Here is a 20,850-nt window from a genome sequence, read left to right as displayed (position 1 = left end):
GGAGATGTGATGCACAAAAGGCCGGAATCAGAGGAATGAAGGGTGTGGGAAGAGAATATAAAATTGAAGAGATAGGTTGCAGTGAGGCCATGGAGGGACCTTGAAGACGAGGACGAGGATTTAAATCCAACCATTGGCGGAAATGAAGCCAAAATAGTCAGCCAGCACAAGGGTTGTGCAAGAGGTGGACCTAGTGCAGGCAGGATACAGGTGGATGAGTTTTGCATAAGATGGGAGTTTATGGGTGATGGAGGATGAGTGGCCAACAAGGAAGACATTGGAGAAGTCAGGTTTGGAGATGAGAAAAGCATGGATAATGGTTTCAACGCTGGTGGGGGTGAGACAGGAGGTGGACAATGTTGTGGAGGTGCAAACAAGCGGATCTGGTTGTGGAGCTTGAAGCTGAGCTCTGCATTGAACAGGACACTAAGGGCTAGATTTTCCATTATTTTGGCATGCATAATGCCCACTTAATGTCCATTTTAACGCAGAAATGAGGTGTCATGCCCAGATATCGCCCATTTAGCCCCAAAATGGAAACTGACGCTCATTGTTCGGACATTTATCGCCGAGCGTTACTTTTGCCATGTACATAATGCGGGAAAAAATAATACCGCCCACCCACTTTTTTTGGGTGGAATCATCAGAATGGGCGAAACTAACGCCCATAATATCGTCCAGCGTTACTTTCCACACGTAATTAATGCCAAGATTCAATATTACCGACCGCCTACTTTTTTTTGTCATTAAAAATCACATTTGCCAAAACTAACGGCCAGTATATCGGCCAGCATCACTTTCACCACCTCGCACACATCTCGCCCACAATATCGCTCGCCCAAAAGACCGCTCTGAAAAAGCTGAACTATTCTGAACTATTCACAGCGGTGTGGACGCCATTTTTCAAATCGCAAGTCGCTTCATTGAAAAGGCTGCTTCAACTTCAGGGGAGTTTGGATTGACTCTGGAGTTCTTCTCAGGTGAAGTGACCATCTGAACAGACATCTTTTCAGACTGGACGATTGGGTTTTACTGTCTTTTAGTGTGGAAATTTATTGCTTGTGAACAATCGGCATTATACTTTTATTGGCCATTTCTCAGCCTGCATCGATTACTACGCAGATGCTGCAGAGTGCAAATGGCACAACGTCTAATGCACAGCATTATGGCCCCAAGTTTCCACATGATTTGCTCCTGATTTTTAGGAGCAACTGGTGGAGAACGGACTATCTTAGAAATTGCAATTCTCCACATTTTTATTTCTGCAGTTCTAGTCAGTTAGAACAGTTTCACTTTGGAACAGAATTTTTTCTTCAAAAGGGGGCGTGTCCGGCCACTGACGCCTGATTTCAAAGTTTCCACAGTGAAAACGTACTCCAAACTAACTTAGAATGGAGCAAGTGAAGATTTTTGTAGAACTGAAAAAACCTTGTCTACACATTAAAAAATCAGGCGCAGGTTACAAATTAGGCGTCCAGAACGAGGTGGGGAGGGGGGGGGGGGAAGGGAAGTCATTAAATTCTACAATAAATCCTTATTTATACTTATACAAATATTATACAAATAAATCCAACCTGAATAAACATTTATAAGCAAAGAAAAGATTAAATAAACCATGTTCCTACCTGTGTGAAAGTGCTTCAGGCAGGTTCAGTCGGCTCAGCGGTGTGGCGTTGTTCCCGCGAACGGGAAGGAGGGAGGGGCAGTCGGGCAGTAAGCAGGCATTTGTGCAGCCTTCCACTTAAGGTGGAAGCCTTAAAGTCAGCTCAGCGGTGTGGCATCGTTCCCGCGAATGGGAGGGAGGGAGGGCCCGACCGACCGCAGCGGGGGGGAGGCAGGGAGGAGGAGGCAGCCGTTCCCGACGGCAGGGGGGGAAGGAGACAGTGAGAAGGCTGCAGGAAGCCTCAGAAGTTGAGGCAGCCATTCTCGACGGCAGGGGGGGTGGAGACCGTCGGGAAACAGCTGCCTCAACTTCTGAGGCTTCCTGCAGCCTTCTCACTGCTGCAAGAAGCCTCAGTGCTGATCATGGAAGGACAATGTGCTTTTATTAAAAAATGTTCAAAAATTAAACAGCTACAAAGAACTACAAAAATGGCCGAGTGCCAATGTTTCCTTCACACTGCGCGTGTGCGAACGCTCCAACGCGCACGCGCAGCGTTGCCGGCACGAAAAAAACTAATTTAAATGGTACCCGCCCCCTCCCACTTACAAAATCGGCGCGAGTGGTAGGCTCCGCCCCCTGGGCTTCGCGCCAAGCTGCCATGGAGCTGCAGGGCGCTCCAGAATCGCGCTTTTTTTTTCAGGCGCCGTTTTTGGCGCGAAAAACGGGCGCCCAGCTCGGAGGGGCGCCCGTTTTGTAGCTTGTGGAAACTTGGGGCCCATGTGTCCAATCTAAGACAAGCCAGACTGAGGAGGAGGTCCAGATCATACACACCCCGCACTTACAGGGAGAAGTGGTCTTATCTCGACTTATCCAAGAATACCTACCTTTGGAGACTGCGCTTCCACAAAGTGGTGATCAGTGAAATATGCCAGCTCATCAGGGCAGATCTGCAGCCTGCCAGCATCTTCAGGACATCACTGTCTATCGAGGTCAAGGTCACTGCGGCACTGTCGTTCTACGCGTCTGGTTCCTTTCGCGCCTCCGTGGTCGACATTCCCCTGTCTCAGCATGCCACACATTGTTGTATTAGGTCACGGAGGCCCTGTACGCGCATAGGATGGACTTTATCAGCTTCCCTATGACCATGGAGGCTCAGACTGACAGGGCTGGAGCATTCTACCACATTGCTAAGTTCCCCAAAGTGCAGGGAGCAATACAGTGTACTCACATCGCCATGCGGGCACCTTCTCAGAACCCAGAAGTTTTTCTCAACAGAAAAGGATTTCACTCCCTGAAGGTCCAACTAGTTGTTGATCACAACCAGATAATTATGGCAGTGAATGCTAAATGTCTGAGCAGCTTCGATGAGGCTCACATCCTGCGTGAGAACGCTGTCTCTGACATGTTTACCAATCAGCCACAAGGACGATGCTGGATGCTTGGTGACAAACGATATGGCCTAGCCACCTGGCTGATGACCCTCCTGTGTGACACCCACACCGAGGCAGAGAAGCGATACAATGAGAGCCACAGAGCCACACCCAATGTGGTCCAGATAACAATTAGTGTGCTTAAGCTGCACTTTAGATGCCTGGAGCACTCAGGAGGGGAGCTACAATACAACCCTGAGCAAGTAGCTCAATTTGTGGTCATGTGCTCCATGCTGCACAACCTGGCTATCAGGGGGGGGACAAGAATTGCCAGAAGGGACTGATGGGCCACCTCAGGAGAGAGAGGAAGAGGAGGACGAGGGGCTGGATGTTGACCTAGGGCCAGACAATCAGGCTGACTATGCAACCATGCCCACGCCCCCCTCCAGACCGCAGGAAAGGGCCCGTGGTGGCTACATAGCTGCAAGACACTTATGTCAGGAGCTCATAAATGAGCAATTTGCCTGAAAGAACGTTGCTGTTATTGACAAAGCTGACACACTGCTGTGTGTGTGCAGCTCAGACATCAATGGTGGGCATTATCTTGGTGCCAGTTAAAGTTTAAGTTCATTCAAGTTAAGTGTAATTATACCCTTTCATGTTAAGGAACCACCAGTGTGTAACAGTCCAGCTATCTGAGACAATGCGCAACAAGGTTATGTTGAATAAAAATCATTTAATACGACCATTTGTCTGAAATCATAAGTATCATGAGCAAAAACACCCCACCCCCACCCCACTTTTTTGAACATTGACATTAATCAAATGGTCAACATGTCCAGCAACACAGAACACAAATGCAAACCAACAGGGTGGCCCTCTCCCCCCATACATTACAACAAACTGCATACACCGAGATGGAGCTATAACAAAGCCATCACCTGCGGACATGCACCTCACTTTCCTTACCCCCTCCCCACTACCCCTTCCCCTCCTCGCTCCACACCGCCTGGCCGAGGAGCCCCTCAGGCGGTGCCTCCTTGGGAGGGATGAAGGCAGAGCCGGTGGTTGCACGGATATGGGAGCGGGGGGTACCGAGGTGGGAACATTCTCAGACCCAGAGGAACAATCTTGCTCCTGCCTCTCATCTGTCATTGACACTGGGGGTGCGGAACCTAGGGGTGGAGTGCCGCGCTCTGGGACCACTGGGAGGCCTGTGCCACGAGTGTTCCTGGCTATCACCTCCAGGGCCTCCGCCATCCGCGGAACGTAGTCCATCATGGTGCCAGAGATGCTGGCCAGCTGTTGGGATATTCCCCCCAATGTATTTAGGATCTGGTCACCTATGTCTACAGTCTTCCTGGACAACTGTACCGTCTCTCCGCTCTCATCTGGCGCTCGTGGACCAGACCTGCTGCGTCCACGAAACCTCCGCGGAGTCGGTGACGTCCTAGAGACAAATGGGGTGCCCTGTGGCGAGGTGCTCGGGCCATTACCTCCAGAGTGGAATGCCTTCTGGAGCCTGGCGATGCAGACTCCTTAAAGTCTGCGCTCTCATCCATGGAGAACAGACCCAGCTGATTGACGGGCGAGAATCGGAGCTCCTCAGCAGCAGATGTAGGATCATCCGCTGAGTCCGGCCCCGCGCCCCCACCTTCTGGCCTCTGTGGTCTTGCCTTGGAACGTGCTGCTAGCTGAGCTGCAAAACACAAATGAGGTTATTAGAGGAGAAAGGGGTGCTATGGTCACAAGGTGAGTCCAGTGCTACACACAGCATGTGCACGACAAAAGCACCACCACTATCAAAATCATCACAGACATCACATTTCATCAACACATTCTGCATTACAATGATTCTCATGAGGCCAGCATTATTTATAGGACAATTTTAGAAATCATCTGTCATAGATTATTGTTTGGATATGAGTGGGTATGGCATCTATTGACTTTAGATCATGTAATGGTGTATACTTTACTCACGTGGCATCACTTCAGGGTCAGCACCTGCCTGCGCGCCGTCCAGGGATGCCTCCCCACAAGTGCGAGCACCCGCTCTTCCATGTCAGTGATGTCACTGGTGACTGGTGGCCCCCCACCCGTTCGCCTCTGCTTGGACCTATTTGTCGAGAGCTTCTTCTGTAAAAGGTAACAGGACGACATGGCATGAGATCATTGCGTGATATCATTGCTAGGTACTGTCACAGAGACTGAAATAACGCATAATCGACAGATGTAATCATGATTATTATGAGAATTATCATTCTTTACTACATTCCCGGTAAAAGTGAAAGACCTCACATCTGATGATATAAATACATAAGTACATGTAAATAAATGTAATACTTACTCTTGTGGATCCCACAAGGTCGTTCCATCGCTTGCGGCATTGGTTGCCCTCACGCACCTCGTCGGTCGCCGACGAGACCACCTCTGCTATCTCGGTCCTTATCTTCTGGTAGGCCTTTGGGGTGGGCTTCCCACGCCCTCCCTGTGTCAAATCACCCCAGCGTGACTGAACCTCCTGCATTAGCCTCGTCCGAGAATCTCCTCGTTCTTTTGCATCCTCCAATGTGCTCCTCTCCCAGCTCACTGCTCTCACCAGCGTCAGTCTCCATAGCGTGCTGTGCCGCCTCCTCTTCTCCCTCTATGATAGGCACCAAATTCGGGAACAAATCTGGCTGGTAACAGCTACGTTTTCTTGGCACAATTTGCTATAAAGCTCCCTCCTTTTTCCACACTACACCCACACAGGCCTTCACTCCCTCTCAGCTCCCTCTCTGTCTCTTATGCACATGTAATGATGATCCTTGACCCCCTGAAACGCGCGAATCGAGCGTTGCCATGCCGTTGCTAAGGACGGTGACACTTTACAGCAGAAGGTCAGAAAGATTTAACGCTAACGCCCATTTCATATCACTTGCGGTAACGCCCAATTTTTAAAATGGAGACTAGTGGCTTTGAAAATGGGCGACAAGCCGGCGATCTGAAAACCCATTTTTACCGCCCACACCGGAAATAACGCCCATTTTTTGGCGATCTGCACGAAAGTGTAAAATCTAGCCCTAAGGTTTTTTTAACAGACCCGTTTAGTCTGATCGATTGCTCAGGGAGCAGCAGTCAGTTTTTCATTTATTTCAATGAGATGAAAATTGGGCAGTCGTACAACGGGCAAGCAATCTGCTCTGCCAGATCACCGCCCAGGCGGTGAAGATAAAAATGACCTCCAAACCTTAACACAGTAAAATGTGACTCAATAGTCTGACAGCAAAAGATGGAAACATTTGGAAATAAATCCTTTGTAGAATAGAAGTGATTAGTGACAGTGTATCATTGACATTCTTTCAGTTGTGGGAAAGCCTGTTGTAACCCATGAGCTTGACATATCTGTATTCTTAGATATCTTCACTGGTTATATGGTAAGTAGGATGTGATGTATATAAGATAACATTTTCCATATATTTATTCTTTTTCTGTTTTTAAATATGAGATGAGAGTATCTTGGATACCGGCGTACTTGTCTGCAGCGCGACAGAAAGGTAGACTATGAACTTAGTTTTGCATATCCTCATCAAGCAGAAAGGCAGTCCACTGAGAGAGGAAAAATCAGAGGTTAGTCAAACCATGGCACACTCATATACCAGTGGCAGGTTCTAGAAATAAAATCATAGAATGGGTACAGCACAGAAGGAGGCTGTTCAGCCCGTTGAACCTGTGCCAGCTCTCTGCAAGGGCAATTCAGCTAGTCCCACTCCCCCACCCTTGCCTCGCAGCTCTGCATTTTTTTTTCCTTCAGTTACTTATCCAATTCCCTTTTGAAAGCCACGATTGAGTCTGCTCCACCACCCTTTCAGGTAGCGCATTCCAGATCCTAACCACTCGCTGTGTAAAAAAGTTTTTCCTCATGTCGCCTTTGGTTCTTTTGCCAATCACCTTAGACCTGTGCCCTCTGGTTCTCGACCCTTCCGTCAGTGGGAACAGTTTCTCTCTATCTGCTCTGTCCAGACCCCTCATGATTTTGAACACCTCTATCAAATCTCCTCTCAACCTTCTTTGCTGTAAGGAGAACAACCCCAGCTTCTCTAGTCTAGCCGCGTAACTGAAGTCCCTCATCCCTGGAATCATTCGCGTAAATCTTTTCTGCTGTACCCTCTCTAAGCCCTTCACATCCTTCCTAAAGTGCGGTGTGCAGAATTGGACACAATACTCCAGTGATTTATAAAGGTTCATCATAACTTCCTTGCTCTTGTACTCTATGCCTCTATTTATGAAGCCCTGGATCCCGTATGCTTTGTTAAAGGCTTTCTCAACCTGCCCTGCCACCTTCAACAATTTGTGCACATATACCCCCAGGTCTCTCTGTTCATGCACCCCCTTTATGTTTGTACCCTTTAGTTTATATTGCCTCTCCTCGGTCTTCCTACCAAAATGTATCACTTCGCACTTTTCTGCGTTAAATTTCACCTGCCACATGTCCACCCATTCCACCAGCCTGTCTATGTCTTCTTGAAGTCTATCACTATCCTCCTTGCTGTTCACTCTACTTCCAAGTTTTGTGTCATCTGCAAATTTTGAAATTGTGCCTTGTACACCCATGTCCAAGTCATTAATATTAGTATTTGGCAGAAGACTTGAAACAGACCACCTGCTTGCCTTCTAGGCTGGAAATGGTCTGTGGAGGAAAACCATAAAATGCAGAGAGGAAGGGGAATAATTTGTTTGTCGAAAGTCCAGACAATTTGAGGCTTTTGCTGGATTAAGTATATTGTATGTTACTTCACATATATCTTTAGAACACTTTATTTATTTTTTAAAATCATTTTACCCACACTTGTCCATCAGATAGGAGGGTGACACAATCTTCACAATAAATGTTGGTATGTGTGGTTGGCTCACGGAAGGTATGCTGTGTGGAGCTAGAGATGTTTTGCCAGATTTTTCCTCTCCAGAGTTGGAGCACTCCTCTGTTGGGCAATGCTCCAAGGAAGCAGTTGAGGCTAGCTCATTGAATGTATTCAAATCACAGATGGATAAATTTTTAACCAATAAGGGAATTAAGAGTTATGGGGAGCGGGCGGGGAAGTGGAGCTGAGAGGAGCCATGATCTTGTTGAATGGCGGAGCAGGCTTGAGGGGCTAGATGGCCTACTCCTGTTCCTAATTCTTATGTTCTTATGTTATAGCAAGCTAGCCAAAAACTGAAAGGACATAACTAATGAGTGGAGGCTATCTCAAATATCAGTCCAGGGAGGAATTCAAAGCCCCAACCTATAAATTGTGAGCCCAGTGCCTTTTTGTCAGAACTGCTAGATTGACCTAGCAACAATATTCCTTTAGAAATTTTATAGTAACAGATTTATGAGAAATTAATAAAATGGTTAGTTTTATATTTAGATATAAATACTTTATTATAGGTTATATTTGTGCTGTTTTTAACCTGTATTTTCTTCTACATCAGCTATTTTGGTGCAACTATTTCAAACTGAGGAAAGACAAGTGATTTGTTTCCAGACCTCGCCCAATAATGTGGTAAGAGATGCGCTAGAGCAGTACAAATCTAATTGAGTTTTCTCCCTTACTGAAAGCGCCTTCTCCAGGTAATTCCAGCAGAAATGAGGAATTTACCATGTGGAGAATCTGCTTCCCCCAATTCCATAGCATAGCTGTGAGCTAATGTGCTGCACCATTGGTAATGTTCCAGCTGTAGTGTTTGATTCATTACATTTTTGACAGTGCTATTGACTTCTAATTGCAAATGAGATTAGATATTGTATACTAGAGAGTGGATAATCTTATCTGCTGGAAAAAGTAAACTAGACTACAGGTCCAGTCAAGTGATAAGGCATACATTTTGGTTTCTATTTTCTTTTCTCCCAGTTTTCTCTGCTCCATTCCCGAAGGCAGTGATTGATTTGGCGAATTGATCCAAGGTCACTAACAGTCCTCTGGTACCTTGCCCAAAGAACCATTCCTCATACGTGAATGTAGACAGCAAATGTCAGCAGGCTATTTGCCAGAAGGGGCATTACATAAAAACATAAGAATTAGAAGGAGGCGTAGGCAATACGGCCCTTCGAGCCTGCTCTGTCATTCAATAAGTTCATGGCTGATCTTCAACCTCAATTCCACTTTTCTGCCCGATCCCCATATCGTTTGATTTTCCCTAGAATCCAAAAATATATCTATCTCAGCCTTGAATATACTCAATGACTCAGCATCCATAGCCCTCTGGGGTAGAAAATTCCAAAGATTCACAACCTTCTGAGTGAAAGAATTTCTCCCACTCAGTCTTAAATGGCCGACCCTTTATCCTGAGATAAGCCCCTTAGTTCTAGATTCTGCAGCCAGGGGAAACAACCTCTCAGCATCTACCCTGTCAGCCTCCCTCAGAATCTTATATGTTTCACTGAGATCACCTCTCATTCTTCTAAACTCCTGAGAGTATATGCCCAATCTACTCAATCGCTCTTCATAGGAAAACCTTCTCATCCGAGGGATTAATCTAGTAAATCTTCTTTGCACCGCCTCTAGAGCAGGTATGTCCTTTCTCAGATAAGGAGACCAAAACTGTGGTTAGTACTTCAGGTGTGGTCTCACCAAAGCCCTGTACAATTGTAGTAAGACTTCCTTACTTTTGTACTCCAAACCCCATGCAATAAAGGACCACAGACAATTTGCCTTTCTAATTGCTTGCTGTACCTGCATGCTAACTTTCTGTACTTCCCATACAAGGACATCTAAATCTTTCTGAATGCTAACATTTAATAATTTCTCACCATTTCAAAATATTCTGTTTTTCTATTCTTCCTACCAAAGTGAATAACCTCACATTTCACTCCATCTGCCACCTTATTGCTCACTCACTTAACCTGTCTATATCCCTTTTAAGTCTCTTTATGTTGGAAATTGCCCCTCATCCCGATTGGGGACAGTAACCTTCCGGGGCTGGGACTTCCTGCGAATGGCCCAGAAATTCCACCCCCGACACGGAATTGGTCTGGAGACAGCGCTCTGCTTCCTTTGAGGGAGTAAAGCTCCCTCTGCACTGTCCCATCAAACACTCCCAGGGCAGTTAGTGCAAGGGTTAGATACATAGTAAAGCTCCCTCTACACTGTCCCATCAAACACTCCCAGGGCAGTTACAGCATGGATTAGATACAGAGTAAAGCTCCTTTTACACTGTCCCATGAAACACTCCCAGGGCAAGTATAACACGGATTAGATACAGAGTAAAGCTCCCTCTACACTGTCAGCCCACAATGAGCAGGGCTCAGGGAGGTTGGTTGCTTGGAACTGCAGTGATGCCATAAAGCAGGGCCATTCAGCCCAACTGATCCTATCCTTATCCCTTTAAAGGTGGAGAACTGGGACATTCTGTCATAAAACACATCCCCTCCCCCCCTGTTCATACTGAGAATCCCTGGGAAGGGCCAAGGTCCAGTGTGTGGAACACAAAAGGGGGAGAAGAGGAGGAGAGAAGGTGCAGTGTGGGAGATGAGGGAGGAGTCTGCTCATTCCCAGGGGCAGATCAGACAAAGTGCTTCGAGTGGTGGGTCCAGCAGTGAAACTGAAAACAAACCAAAGGGAACAAACCTGTATCTAACCTGTGCTGTACCTGCCCTGGGAGTGTTTGATGGAACAGTGTAGAGGGAGCTTTACTCTCTATCTAACCCAGGCTGTACCTGGGAATGTCTGATGGGACAGTGTAGAAGGAGCTTTACTCTGTATCTAACCCATGCTTTACCGGACCGGAGAGTATTTGATGCTGGCACTAGTTACTCAGATCGATGAACACACCTTATAACCAAAAGATGATATAAGATAAACCCATCAACTTCTCTCCTGGACACATATCCTGAAAGTCAGTGAGTGTTCAAACATTTTAAACAACCCCACCGCCGCCCACTCCCTCACATCTCCTTTTATCCTTCTTTTGTTGTAATGAAAAGAGCCCAAGTTTCTCTCTCCTCATAACAAATGCCTCTTGTCCCTGGTATCTTCTCAGTGCATAGCTTCTGCACTCGCTCCATGGCCTTGACATCTGTCCCAGAGTAAAATGCCCCAGAACTTGACACAATATTATAAATGTAGCCTAACCAATGATTTGTGCTCGACACCCAATTTATCAAATGTAGGATAGCATTTTTTTAAACAACTTGATCAACTTGTTCTCCCATTTTTAAAGATTTGTATACATGAACCCTTGTAGGGTTTTAGAGATATTAACACAACATAGCTAAAATACATTGACATCAAATGGCTGATATAATGTATAGAGACAGGTCCTGTGGGAAGGAGAAAGGAAGTATGTTTGAGTTTGTGTGTATGTATTGGCCCATGCGGCGGAGCTTGGTCTCCAGTCTTCTTGGATCCCTTTGCCACTGGACCAAGACCTTGCTCCGTCAAGCCCGTGTGGTGGCTGGTGTGCAACAGTCACCCCAAGTTTAAAGAATTCACACACAGGCATCTTCACCGTTTAAATGAGGTGTTACATCAGTCACTTGAGTACTCACTTTTAGTATGGAACCAAGTCATCCTCGACCCCGAGGGACTGCCTATGATGATGATCCTTTGAGGGGGTCGCTGCATGCTCTGCAGGTCCTTTGGTGGCTGCCACTGGGCCACCAGGGATGTGATCGACCAGGCCAGCAGGCCGGCACCCGGGCTGCACGATGGAGGTCAGGTCAACGCAAGGGCCGCCATTGTTTGGCCAACCCAAGAGTCAACTGACAAATAAAGATGGCGGCCTGGGGCGCTAAAGGTCTGCCCTTTAAGGGGTGCCCCAGTGGCGGATGTCCACCAGCTTCGCGATCCATGGGGCAATTTCCCCTGTAGGACGGAAAGGGGTCGACACGGGGTGGTGAGGGGTTGGTGCGCACAGCGATTATGCCTTCGCTGGTTGCACGCAGGCCGGGCTGCTAACTGTGGTGCGAGGCGCTGCTGTACAGTGCTCCCCAAATCTTCGGGGCAATATCCTGGGAGGCGGTAGCACCACCCTCCTCCAGGCAAAAACACCACTGCACCCCTTTAGCGCCCCCAGAGGCAGGACCGGGTGGGAGGGTGGATGGGGGTGGTGGGGTGGGCAGCCAACCCACTCCCAGGAGGCGGGACATCAACTTTAATATTATAATGAGGCTGGAAGCCTCTTTATTAACCTCCATTTTGTTTGTACCTGCTTATGGATGGGTTTTACACAATTTGTAAAACCTGGCAGTTACAGAAAGCGGGGATTGCTGGATCCAGGAGGTAAATGCTTTTATACCTGTCATGGATCTTACATGGCCCCTGTTGGTACCATATCAAGGTGGCCACCAGAGGGCACAGCAGTGGGAGACTTGTAGGTTACCTGTACAGGTGTGCCTGGCCTAATATAAAAGGCAGGCTACCAGGTGTGATCCTCACTCTGGAGTTAACTAATAAAGGACTAAGGTCGCTACATTTAGTACAACACATTGCCTCATGGAGTCATTGTTAGAGCATCTAAGGACACAACAACTGGCGTTGAGAATATGAACTTTCACGCGGAAATGGCTGCCCTTGGTACGTTGCAGCAGTTCGTCGATGGTGATGATTGGGACGCCTTTGTGGAAAGGCTAGAACACTTTTTCACAGCAAACGACCTGGCAGGAGACGACCCGGCCGCACTGGCTGATAAGCGCCGCGCTAGCCTGCTAACCAGTTGTGGGTCCAATGTCTATGGCCTCGTCAGGGACTTGCTGGCACCAGTGAAGACAATGACCAAGTCATACAAGGATTTCGTAATGCTGATCCAGGAGCAACTCAAACCCAAGGAGAGCATCCTCACAGCCAGACATCGGTTCTGTACGCACCGGCGGCCCGAAGGCCAGGAAGTCGCGAAGTACGCCACAGACCTCAGGAGGTTGGCGGCACCGTGCGAGTTCGGCACCCACCTCAACGAAGCGCTGAGGACATTTTCGTCATTGGAATTGGCCATGAGGGCCTTCTTCACAAGCTACTGTCGGCGGGTACCACAGTCACCCTGCAGAAGGCCATCTCTGTGAGCCAGTCTTTCATGACCTCGACCTGCAACTCTAGGCAGATGTCTCACTCTCAGGACTCAAACCCGGCAGGTACTGTGCACAGAGTGGCGCTGTTCAGGAGCTGAACGGTAGAGCGCGAATCCTCTCAGGGAAGAGAGAACAGCCCCCGAGTCCCTTAAATCAGAGTTCGCCGAGGGGGGCTAATTGAGTAGCACCATGCTGGCGTTGCTGAGGGAATCACAGAGCTTACTCGTGCCGTTTTAAAGACTATGTTTGCAAAGGCTACGGCACAAAGGGCCACTTCCAATGAATGTGTAAGAGAAATAGGACTCACTGTGTTGATGAGGATTCTGCAGATGGCCATAAATCCAGCGGGGATTATGAATTGTTAGACAGAGAGGCAACCCAGTCCCACGGGAGGTACACAGCGTGTTTACCTGCACCAACGAGTGCTCCCCGCTAAAGATGGAAGTCAAGATAGAGGGAAGTCTTCATGGAAGTGGACACGGGGCGAGCCAGTCAGTGATGAATCAAGGAACCTTTGAGAGGCTATGGGACAATCCGGCTGAACGACCCGAGTTGGCCCCGGTTCAGGCAAAGCTGTGCACCTACACCAATGAAATCATCCCATTCGTTGGTAGTGTGAATGTAAAGGTACTCCATGATGGCGCGGTGCACAAGTTACCTCTGTGGATTGTTGCAGGTGATGGACCAACGCTGCTCGGCAGAAGGTGGATGGAGAAGATTTTACCCCTCCAGCGATTGAAGCCCTCTGCGCTCAGAGGCAAAGCAAGTCCTCACCTGAGGGTGGACCCAGCATCGATGAGCTGACCAGCACGGCACCCGAGACACAGACCGCCCAGCACGACTGCGAGGAGGTGATCCAGCTGAGATGACCTAAACGCACCTTCCAGGCTCCAGTGGCAGGACTCAGGAGGGAGAAAATCGGATCCAGCAGCGACTTCCCAACTGCGGAGGCAGAACCCGGGGAGAAGAGGATCGCCGCAGTCAACATCGTGGACGAAGCAAAGATGGCGCCCGCACCACGAGGCGATGCGCTGAAGACAAAAGATGGATGCAGCCAAACCACGAGGTGCAGCTCTGATGGAGCAACACATGGCACCAAACGGAGAAGCGGATTGGGGTAAAGCAAGCAAGGCTCTCTTAAAGGAAGCCGGCAACCCACTACAATTAAAGGGACAGTTCCACACAATTAAGCAATGTAACAAGAATTGTAAGTTAAAGACTAAAGGTGTAACGGATTATGTAAAGTGTGTAACTGAGCATGTAAAATGTGTAACTGATAATCGGAATTGTAAACATGCAACCAGCGAGGAAAAGTCGCGCGATCGGGATCGGACCCCTAGAGTGTCCATCATAAGTAAGGAAAAGTTGTGCGATGCAGGATTCCTACCACTCACAGCCAATGCAGCAGGCAGACACCCATCGAGTGCACACAGGTCCAGCAGGCTACCCAATGTAGTAGCCTGCGTCCCGGGGACTAGAGTCATGCACCACGAAGCGTGGCCACAAACAGCCAACACACACGAGCTGCTAAGCAAGCGACCTCAGCAGGGCAAAGGCACCGGTGGTGATACCATGCCCTGGGTCGGCTCCATTTCTCAGGCAATCGATGGCACCAACAGCCATGAGTCTGAAGGAGGAGACTGCACGAAGGCCATACCCCTAGATATAGGGTCACCCGCCACTGTCTCCCCAGAGGAAACAAGTACCAGTCAGGATCTCAAACCAAGCGACGCTCAGGCCAGCGAGTCAGCAGTTCCCTGTGCACTGCTAGACGACAGCTCCTCAGGGAGCAGCTGGGACCCAGGGCGTAAAGAAAGGACGGGGGGGGGTGGGGGGGCGGGGGTGCAGTCACAGACATCTGTGAACCTGTCTGATGCTAAGAACCACGGCGACAGCCCGAGAGCAGGCTACGCGAGCCAACTGGCTTCCCCCCCCCACTGCCAGCACCAGGCACTGAACCACCACGGACTGCAGGGACACCACCCAGCAGCTCCGGAACTAGCTTGTCCTTATGCACCGGTCACCGCATCGACAAGGCACCCAATGCTCTTGTTGCACCACGGAAACACTCAACAAAAAAAAATATGCAAAACCCACTTACCTAAACTTGTGTGTACATGAATGCCAGGAGCCCCCGCCACACCAACATGGGAGGGGGGGGGGGGGAGAATGGAGTGGTCAGGAACACACACACACACAAACAGCAACCACCAGCACGTTACTGCACCAACTACCCACCCAAGGTTGAGCCGGCCCGTTAGAGGTCTACTAGGCAGAACCCACATAGAGCTAAGCCCAGAGCATAAGTAATGCAGAGGCGATTTGCACTAAGGGTTCAGGGGGGAGTGATGTCATGTATCTTTCATGACTCCTGTTGGTACCATATCAAGGTTTGCCACCAGAGGGCACAGCAGTGGGAGAGTTGTAGGTTACTTGTACAGGTGTGCCTGGCCTAGTATAAAAGGCAGGCCACCAGGTGTAATCCTCACTCTGGAGTTAACTAATAAAGGGCTAAGGTCACTACAGTTCAATTACAACACACTGCCGCATGGAGTCATTGTTAGAGCATCTAAGGACACAACAATACCTATGTCCTGGATCCAGGGCCCCTATGTAATCCATCCTTCATGATCGGAGACCCCCTCACGAGGCCTCCGATCAACCCCCCCAGGTCTCTCCTCCCCCCCACCCACCAATGATGCTGAGGCCAGCCACGATCTTCTCTTCACCGCCCTGATCATCTGGCCCGATTCTCTCTCTCCCCCTCCCGATTGTCTGCCCTAACCCCACTCAATCCTTTTAACGGCATGGCCTGATCCCTGGCAGACGACCCTCCCCCCACCCCCCGATCCTTTTAACGACACATCCTAATCCCCAATTCCTGGCCGACCCCTCTCCCCCGATCTTTTTAATGGCACGGCCCAATCCCCCATCCTTGAACGGACCCCCCCACCATCCTTTTAACAGCCTGGCCCGATCCCTGATGGCGCCCTTTCTCCTCTGTGTGCCGCAGGCCTGCCCACGCGTAGCGAGCCAGCCTCTTAATCTGCCTGGCTGCGGGTAGGAAACCGAGGCCTCACATGAAAATCAGGCCCTGCCGTTAAAGTCAGCACACCTGCAGGAAACCCGGCCTCCCGGGTTTCCAGACCGCCTCGGAGCCCCCGTCCCCAACCCGCCAGCCTCCTTAAAATCCAGACTCACGTCTCTGTTATGGCTATTAGATCAAAGCCATTTATCTCTATTTGTGCCACTTGATGCCTATCTTATTACGAATGCTTCGTGCATTTAGAAAACGAGTTCTTAATTTGAACTTTTTACCATTATTCCCTGCTTTCACCTTATTCGCTGATGCACTTTTTGCTATTAAACTCTCTGTCCCTTCCTGTCACATTCTGCTTATCTTTACCCAAATTGCTCCATTGCCTTGACTTTTCTCTTTAAATTTCCTCTCATTTGACCCCTCCCCCCAAACTGATTCTTACAATCAAACAGACCCTGCCCTCGACCTCAGCTTCCAGTTGACTATTAGCAATCAGGAACTATGGCTGATTCCCTTCCATGCACACTCCCTGTCCAATCTACCTTTTTAGATGGCTCTGTATATGGACACTGACAATCTCTCAGGTACATAGGGCCCAAGTTTCGGTTCGAGTTGCTCCTTTTTTTTGGAGCAACTAGCTTAGTATGTAGTATCTTAGAAATCGCAATTCTCGGCATTTAGTTTGCTCCAGTTCTAGTTCGTTAGAATAGTTTCGTTTTAGTACAGTTTTTTTTTCAAAAGGGGTCATTACCAGCCACTTACGCCTGTTTTGCAAATTTAGGCAGCGAAAAGTTACTCCAAACTAACTTAGAACGGAGTAAGTGTCGATTTTTGTACGCTCAGAAAAACCTTGCCTACACTTTACAAATTAGGCGCAGGTAGCGAGAGATGGGGTTGGTTGGGGGGGGGGGGAAGTTAGAGGGAAGTTAGGGGATTTTACAAAGCATTAAACACTTCACTTTTACCACTAAGGATCCATCATCAATAATAAATGATAAATAAATCAATAAATCAACCAATAAATCAATCAATTAAAAAAAAATGTTTTTTAAATAAAAAAATCAATCAATAAATAAAAAATTTTAAGTTTCTACTCACCTACTGTAGCAACGGGAACCCTCCAACAGCCGGCTGAAGAGGAAGGCTGGATGGTATCTGGCCACTTCTATAAATTGAGAACCTGCAATCAACTAGATTTTCAATGATTCATTTACAGCTCTATTTGTCCTTCTCTTTTTGCTCTTTCTCCTTTTTCTCACATTCAGATTTTGCTTCTTCTGCCTCGTGGCGCTTAATCAAAACCTCCACTTCCTTCTGCTTCAGCACCTTTATGCGAGTTTACCCGTTTTCTCTGGTTAGCGTTGCAATTTCCACCTTTTCGGCCGATAGTTTGCTGACGTCCATAGTCTTATTCAACACTTTAACTGCCAATGCAAGTGCTGACTGCAAAGTCATATCTCCTTCTTTGAAGTCTTGTTTCAGCATAGATACTGCAGCGCGCTGTTATTCCCGATGCAGGTGGGCTTCCACCCTCTGTAGTTTCCACTGGGGTCACTCTGATACAACTGGTAGCCATAGTGCTTATCCCATCCCATGTAGAGCAGCAAAACACCAAAGGATGCTTCCCTCCGAACTGCTTGATATCACAGAGTGTTGTGACCAAAGGCTCACATGGCCTGCCACCGAGGAGGAGTTCAGGCGGGGCCCACCACCGAAGAGATGCTGGTCGGGTGGGCCCCGCCGCCGAGGAGGTCGGGCAGAAGGCCCACTCGGCCCGGGATAGGGGCAACGTCCCTTCGGCCAGGGATAGGGTCGTCGCCCGGAGACAGGACGCGCTGGGAGGACCAGGAGCTACTGCGCATGCACGCAGCTGCCGGCACTCTTTTTGGCATCGGGCTGTAGCTCCGCCCCCAGCTGCTCCTGCTGCGTCGCACCGAGCTGCAAACGGGCCTACAGATATTGGAGAATCACGAGGTAAGTGTTTGCCGCTTTTTCAGTTCTACAAATTAGGCGTGCCTCTCCGAGATGCGCTGTTCTACCGGGGGTCCGAAACTTGGGCCCATAATAACAGCCAAAAGTTGACATAATTATTGCTGTCCCTTTACTCATGCAGTATACTGTACCGTAGGTTCAGTTTTAACGATCCTGTTATTGTGGCTGAGATAAGCTGAGTTGACACAGACCAAGAATCAAACCTGGGATTTTCTCCATCTCTATGGCTCAGTATCCCACTAGCTGTTGTATTTACCCAAAGAGCCAGCTGGTGATCCAGCTTTTATATTTTAAAACTGACATCACCCTTCATTTGAAGTTACTCTCTTGGTTTTCATGTGACATTGGTAAAATTGCATCAAAGAAACAAATAGGCACAATATTTAGATATCTCTAACTAGCATCTGTTACAAATGTTAACAGATAAAAACATAAATTAAATGTAAGGCAGTAATTTTAACCTCTGAGCTCAGATGATCGCTAACTGCTCTGGCTTAAGTTCTCTGTGCCCTATGATCCTCTCAGATGGATAACTGCCTTTTAATTCACTTATAGCATCCATTATCCAATGTACACAAGAAAACCACAATGGCTGTTGACATCTGTAATTATTGGTAAGGAACATTTTCTTATCCATCTATTCTATATAGACACTGACAGGCTCTTAGGTACGTAATAACAATCAGAAGATTGCTGGCTAAAACTGATATTGCTATTGTTGGTGGTGCTTTACATTTACGATGTACCACAGCTAGCAGCTTCAAAGACCATTACCCCAATTTTCCCTTTGCAACAGCTATACAGTGCTTTTGTGCTTGTGCCCATTTCAATCCTTAAAACAGTGCAAAAGCAGTTGGATTTTTCCCCTGCTTTTACTAGCATTGGTTCTAGGAAGCTAGCTTCATTTTTAATTAAAACTTTTTTGCAGGGCGTTAATAATGTTTGTGGTTTCTTATGTGCCAGGGACATCAGTTGGGGAATGCTACATTTTTGCATGGGGTGGGATCTGATAACAGCACTAGATACTTCTTGATCAAAATGTGTTGGATGCTGAGTAGCTTCCTTCACGCTACCTGAAAATTAATCTTCAACCCAATCTCGGAAAAGCTTATACTGCTGTGGAATTGTGAGCTTTTCCCATTTTCCATTTTGGGATCTGTTCCAGTGAGATTGATAATTTATGGAAAGGTCCGTGCTATGGGTCGAAGTCCATTTAGAACTGGACAAGCTTAATTTGTGTGAGACCATGACAAATTGAAGAGACATTCATCAGTATGGATTCAAACACTGGTCCAGAGGTGAAAGAACTCTGTACAACCTACTACTCTATCCGGGCATGCCAATCACCTGTGTTTCATGTAGACATGCAGTCTTTTGGAATCAGTGACCTCCTGTCTCCTCCCAGCTCTACTTTTCACAGCTACACTTGGCTCTCACCTGATGCTGCTACTCCAAGGAATGAAACTCTTCTGATTTTATGCTTGGGGAATCATTTTTGCAACAGCTTGGTTAAAATTACGGTATTCCACCCACAGCGTCCAGCAGGCTCCCATCTCTTGAAACATCAGATAGGAGGTGGGACTGGTTCTGAAAGGGTGAGGGGAGAAGGATGCCAGTGTGAACTTGGAGAGGGAAGGAGAATGTCAGTGTGATCTAAGGGGGATGAAAGAGTGTCGGCATGAACTGATGGGAGAGGGTACCAGAGTGCTAGTTTGAATTGAGGGTGGAAGAGAGCAATGCAAATATGAAGTGGGAGGGGGAGAAGAATGCCAGTGTGGATTGGGAGGAGTGGAAGAGAGCCCGATACCTCTCCCTCTTTCCCCTCACTTTACATTGGCATTCTCCTCCTCCTTTAATTCAGACTAGCACTTTTCATCCCTCCGCTAAGTTCACGTTGTCACTCTTTTCCCCTTCTTCCATTCATGCTGGCATTTAGCTCTCCTATTTCCCCCACCCGTTCAAGCTGACACTCTGGTCCTCATGCTATCTGTTCATCCTTGGCACTGTCATTATTCTCCTGAAGGATATCTTTGTGAACTAGAGTGTATATGGATCATTAAGCAAATTTAAAATAACTTAACAATCAGATTTAGCATCAGTACATATTTACATTAGACTGCAATATCTGCACAAGTGGTCTTCTCAATGTGCTATACATAATTTGTGCACAATATTGTAATGTTGCTCAAGCCAAGTCTTAACACAGAATATCAGCTTTGCATGGAAAAATACTCAGGAAAATGTTAAATGGGTGAAAAAATAACATTAGAATCAATGATTCCTAAAGCTGTTCCACAGCTGATAAGAAATGTTGTTTTTACATGTATATGAGTCTGCCACAGCAGCACCTAATTATATTTTACCTGGAAAGGGCAAAACCAACGTATTTGAATTGGTCACTTCCAACTTGGAATCCAGAAGTTCTAATTTCCAAAACACCTTGATCAATGATCAAAAATGGTGATGGAAAGGAACTCCTAAGAGTTTCGTTTTTATAGAACTTTGTTTTAACAGTTTCAGAAGTATGATCATTTGAAAACTTTTGGAGAATGTTGTTGATTTGCAGTGGGCCTATTAATTTTTTTTAATTTTAATTTTCGGGATATGGGCATCGCTGGCAAGGCCAGAATTTATTGTCCATCCCTAGTTGCCCTGAGAAAGTTTGAGACAACTGAGTGGCTTTCTCTGCTGCTTCAGAGGGGAACCACCTTGATGTGGGACTGGAGTGGTACATTGTGTCACCGGGTGATAGAAATTGAGCTAATCATAACTAGATATACAGTTAACATATGGTATGAAATTTATCCCAGTTGTTTTGAAT

This window comes from Pristiophorus japonicus, chromosome 14 (assembly GCF_044704955.1).
Source record: "Pristiophorus japonicus isolate sPriJap1 chromosome 14, sPriJap1.hap1, whole genome shotgun sequence".
Lineage (NCBI taxonomy): Eukaryota > Metazoa > Chordata > Chondrichthyes > Pristiophoridae > Pristiophorus > Pristiophorus japonicus.
This window is presented reverse-complemented; position numbering follows the sequence as displayed.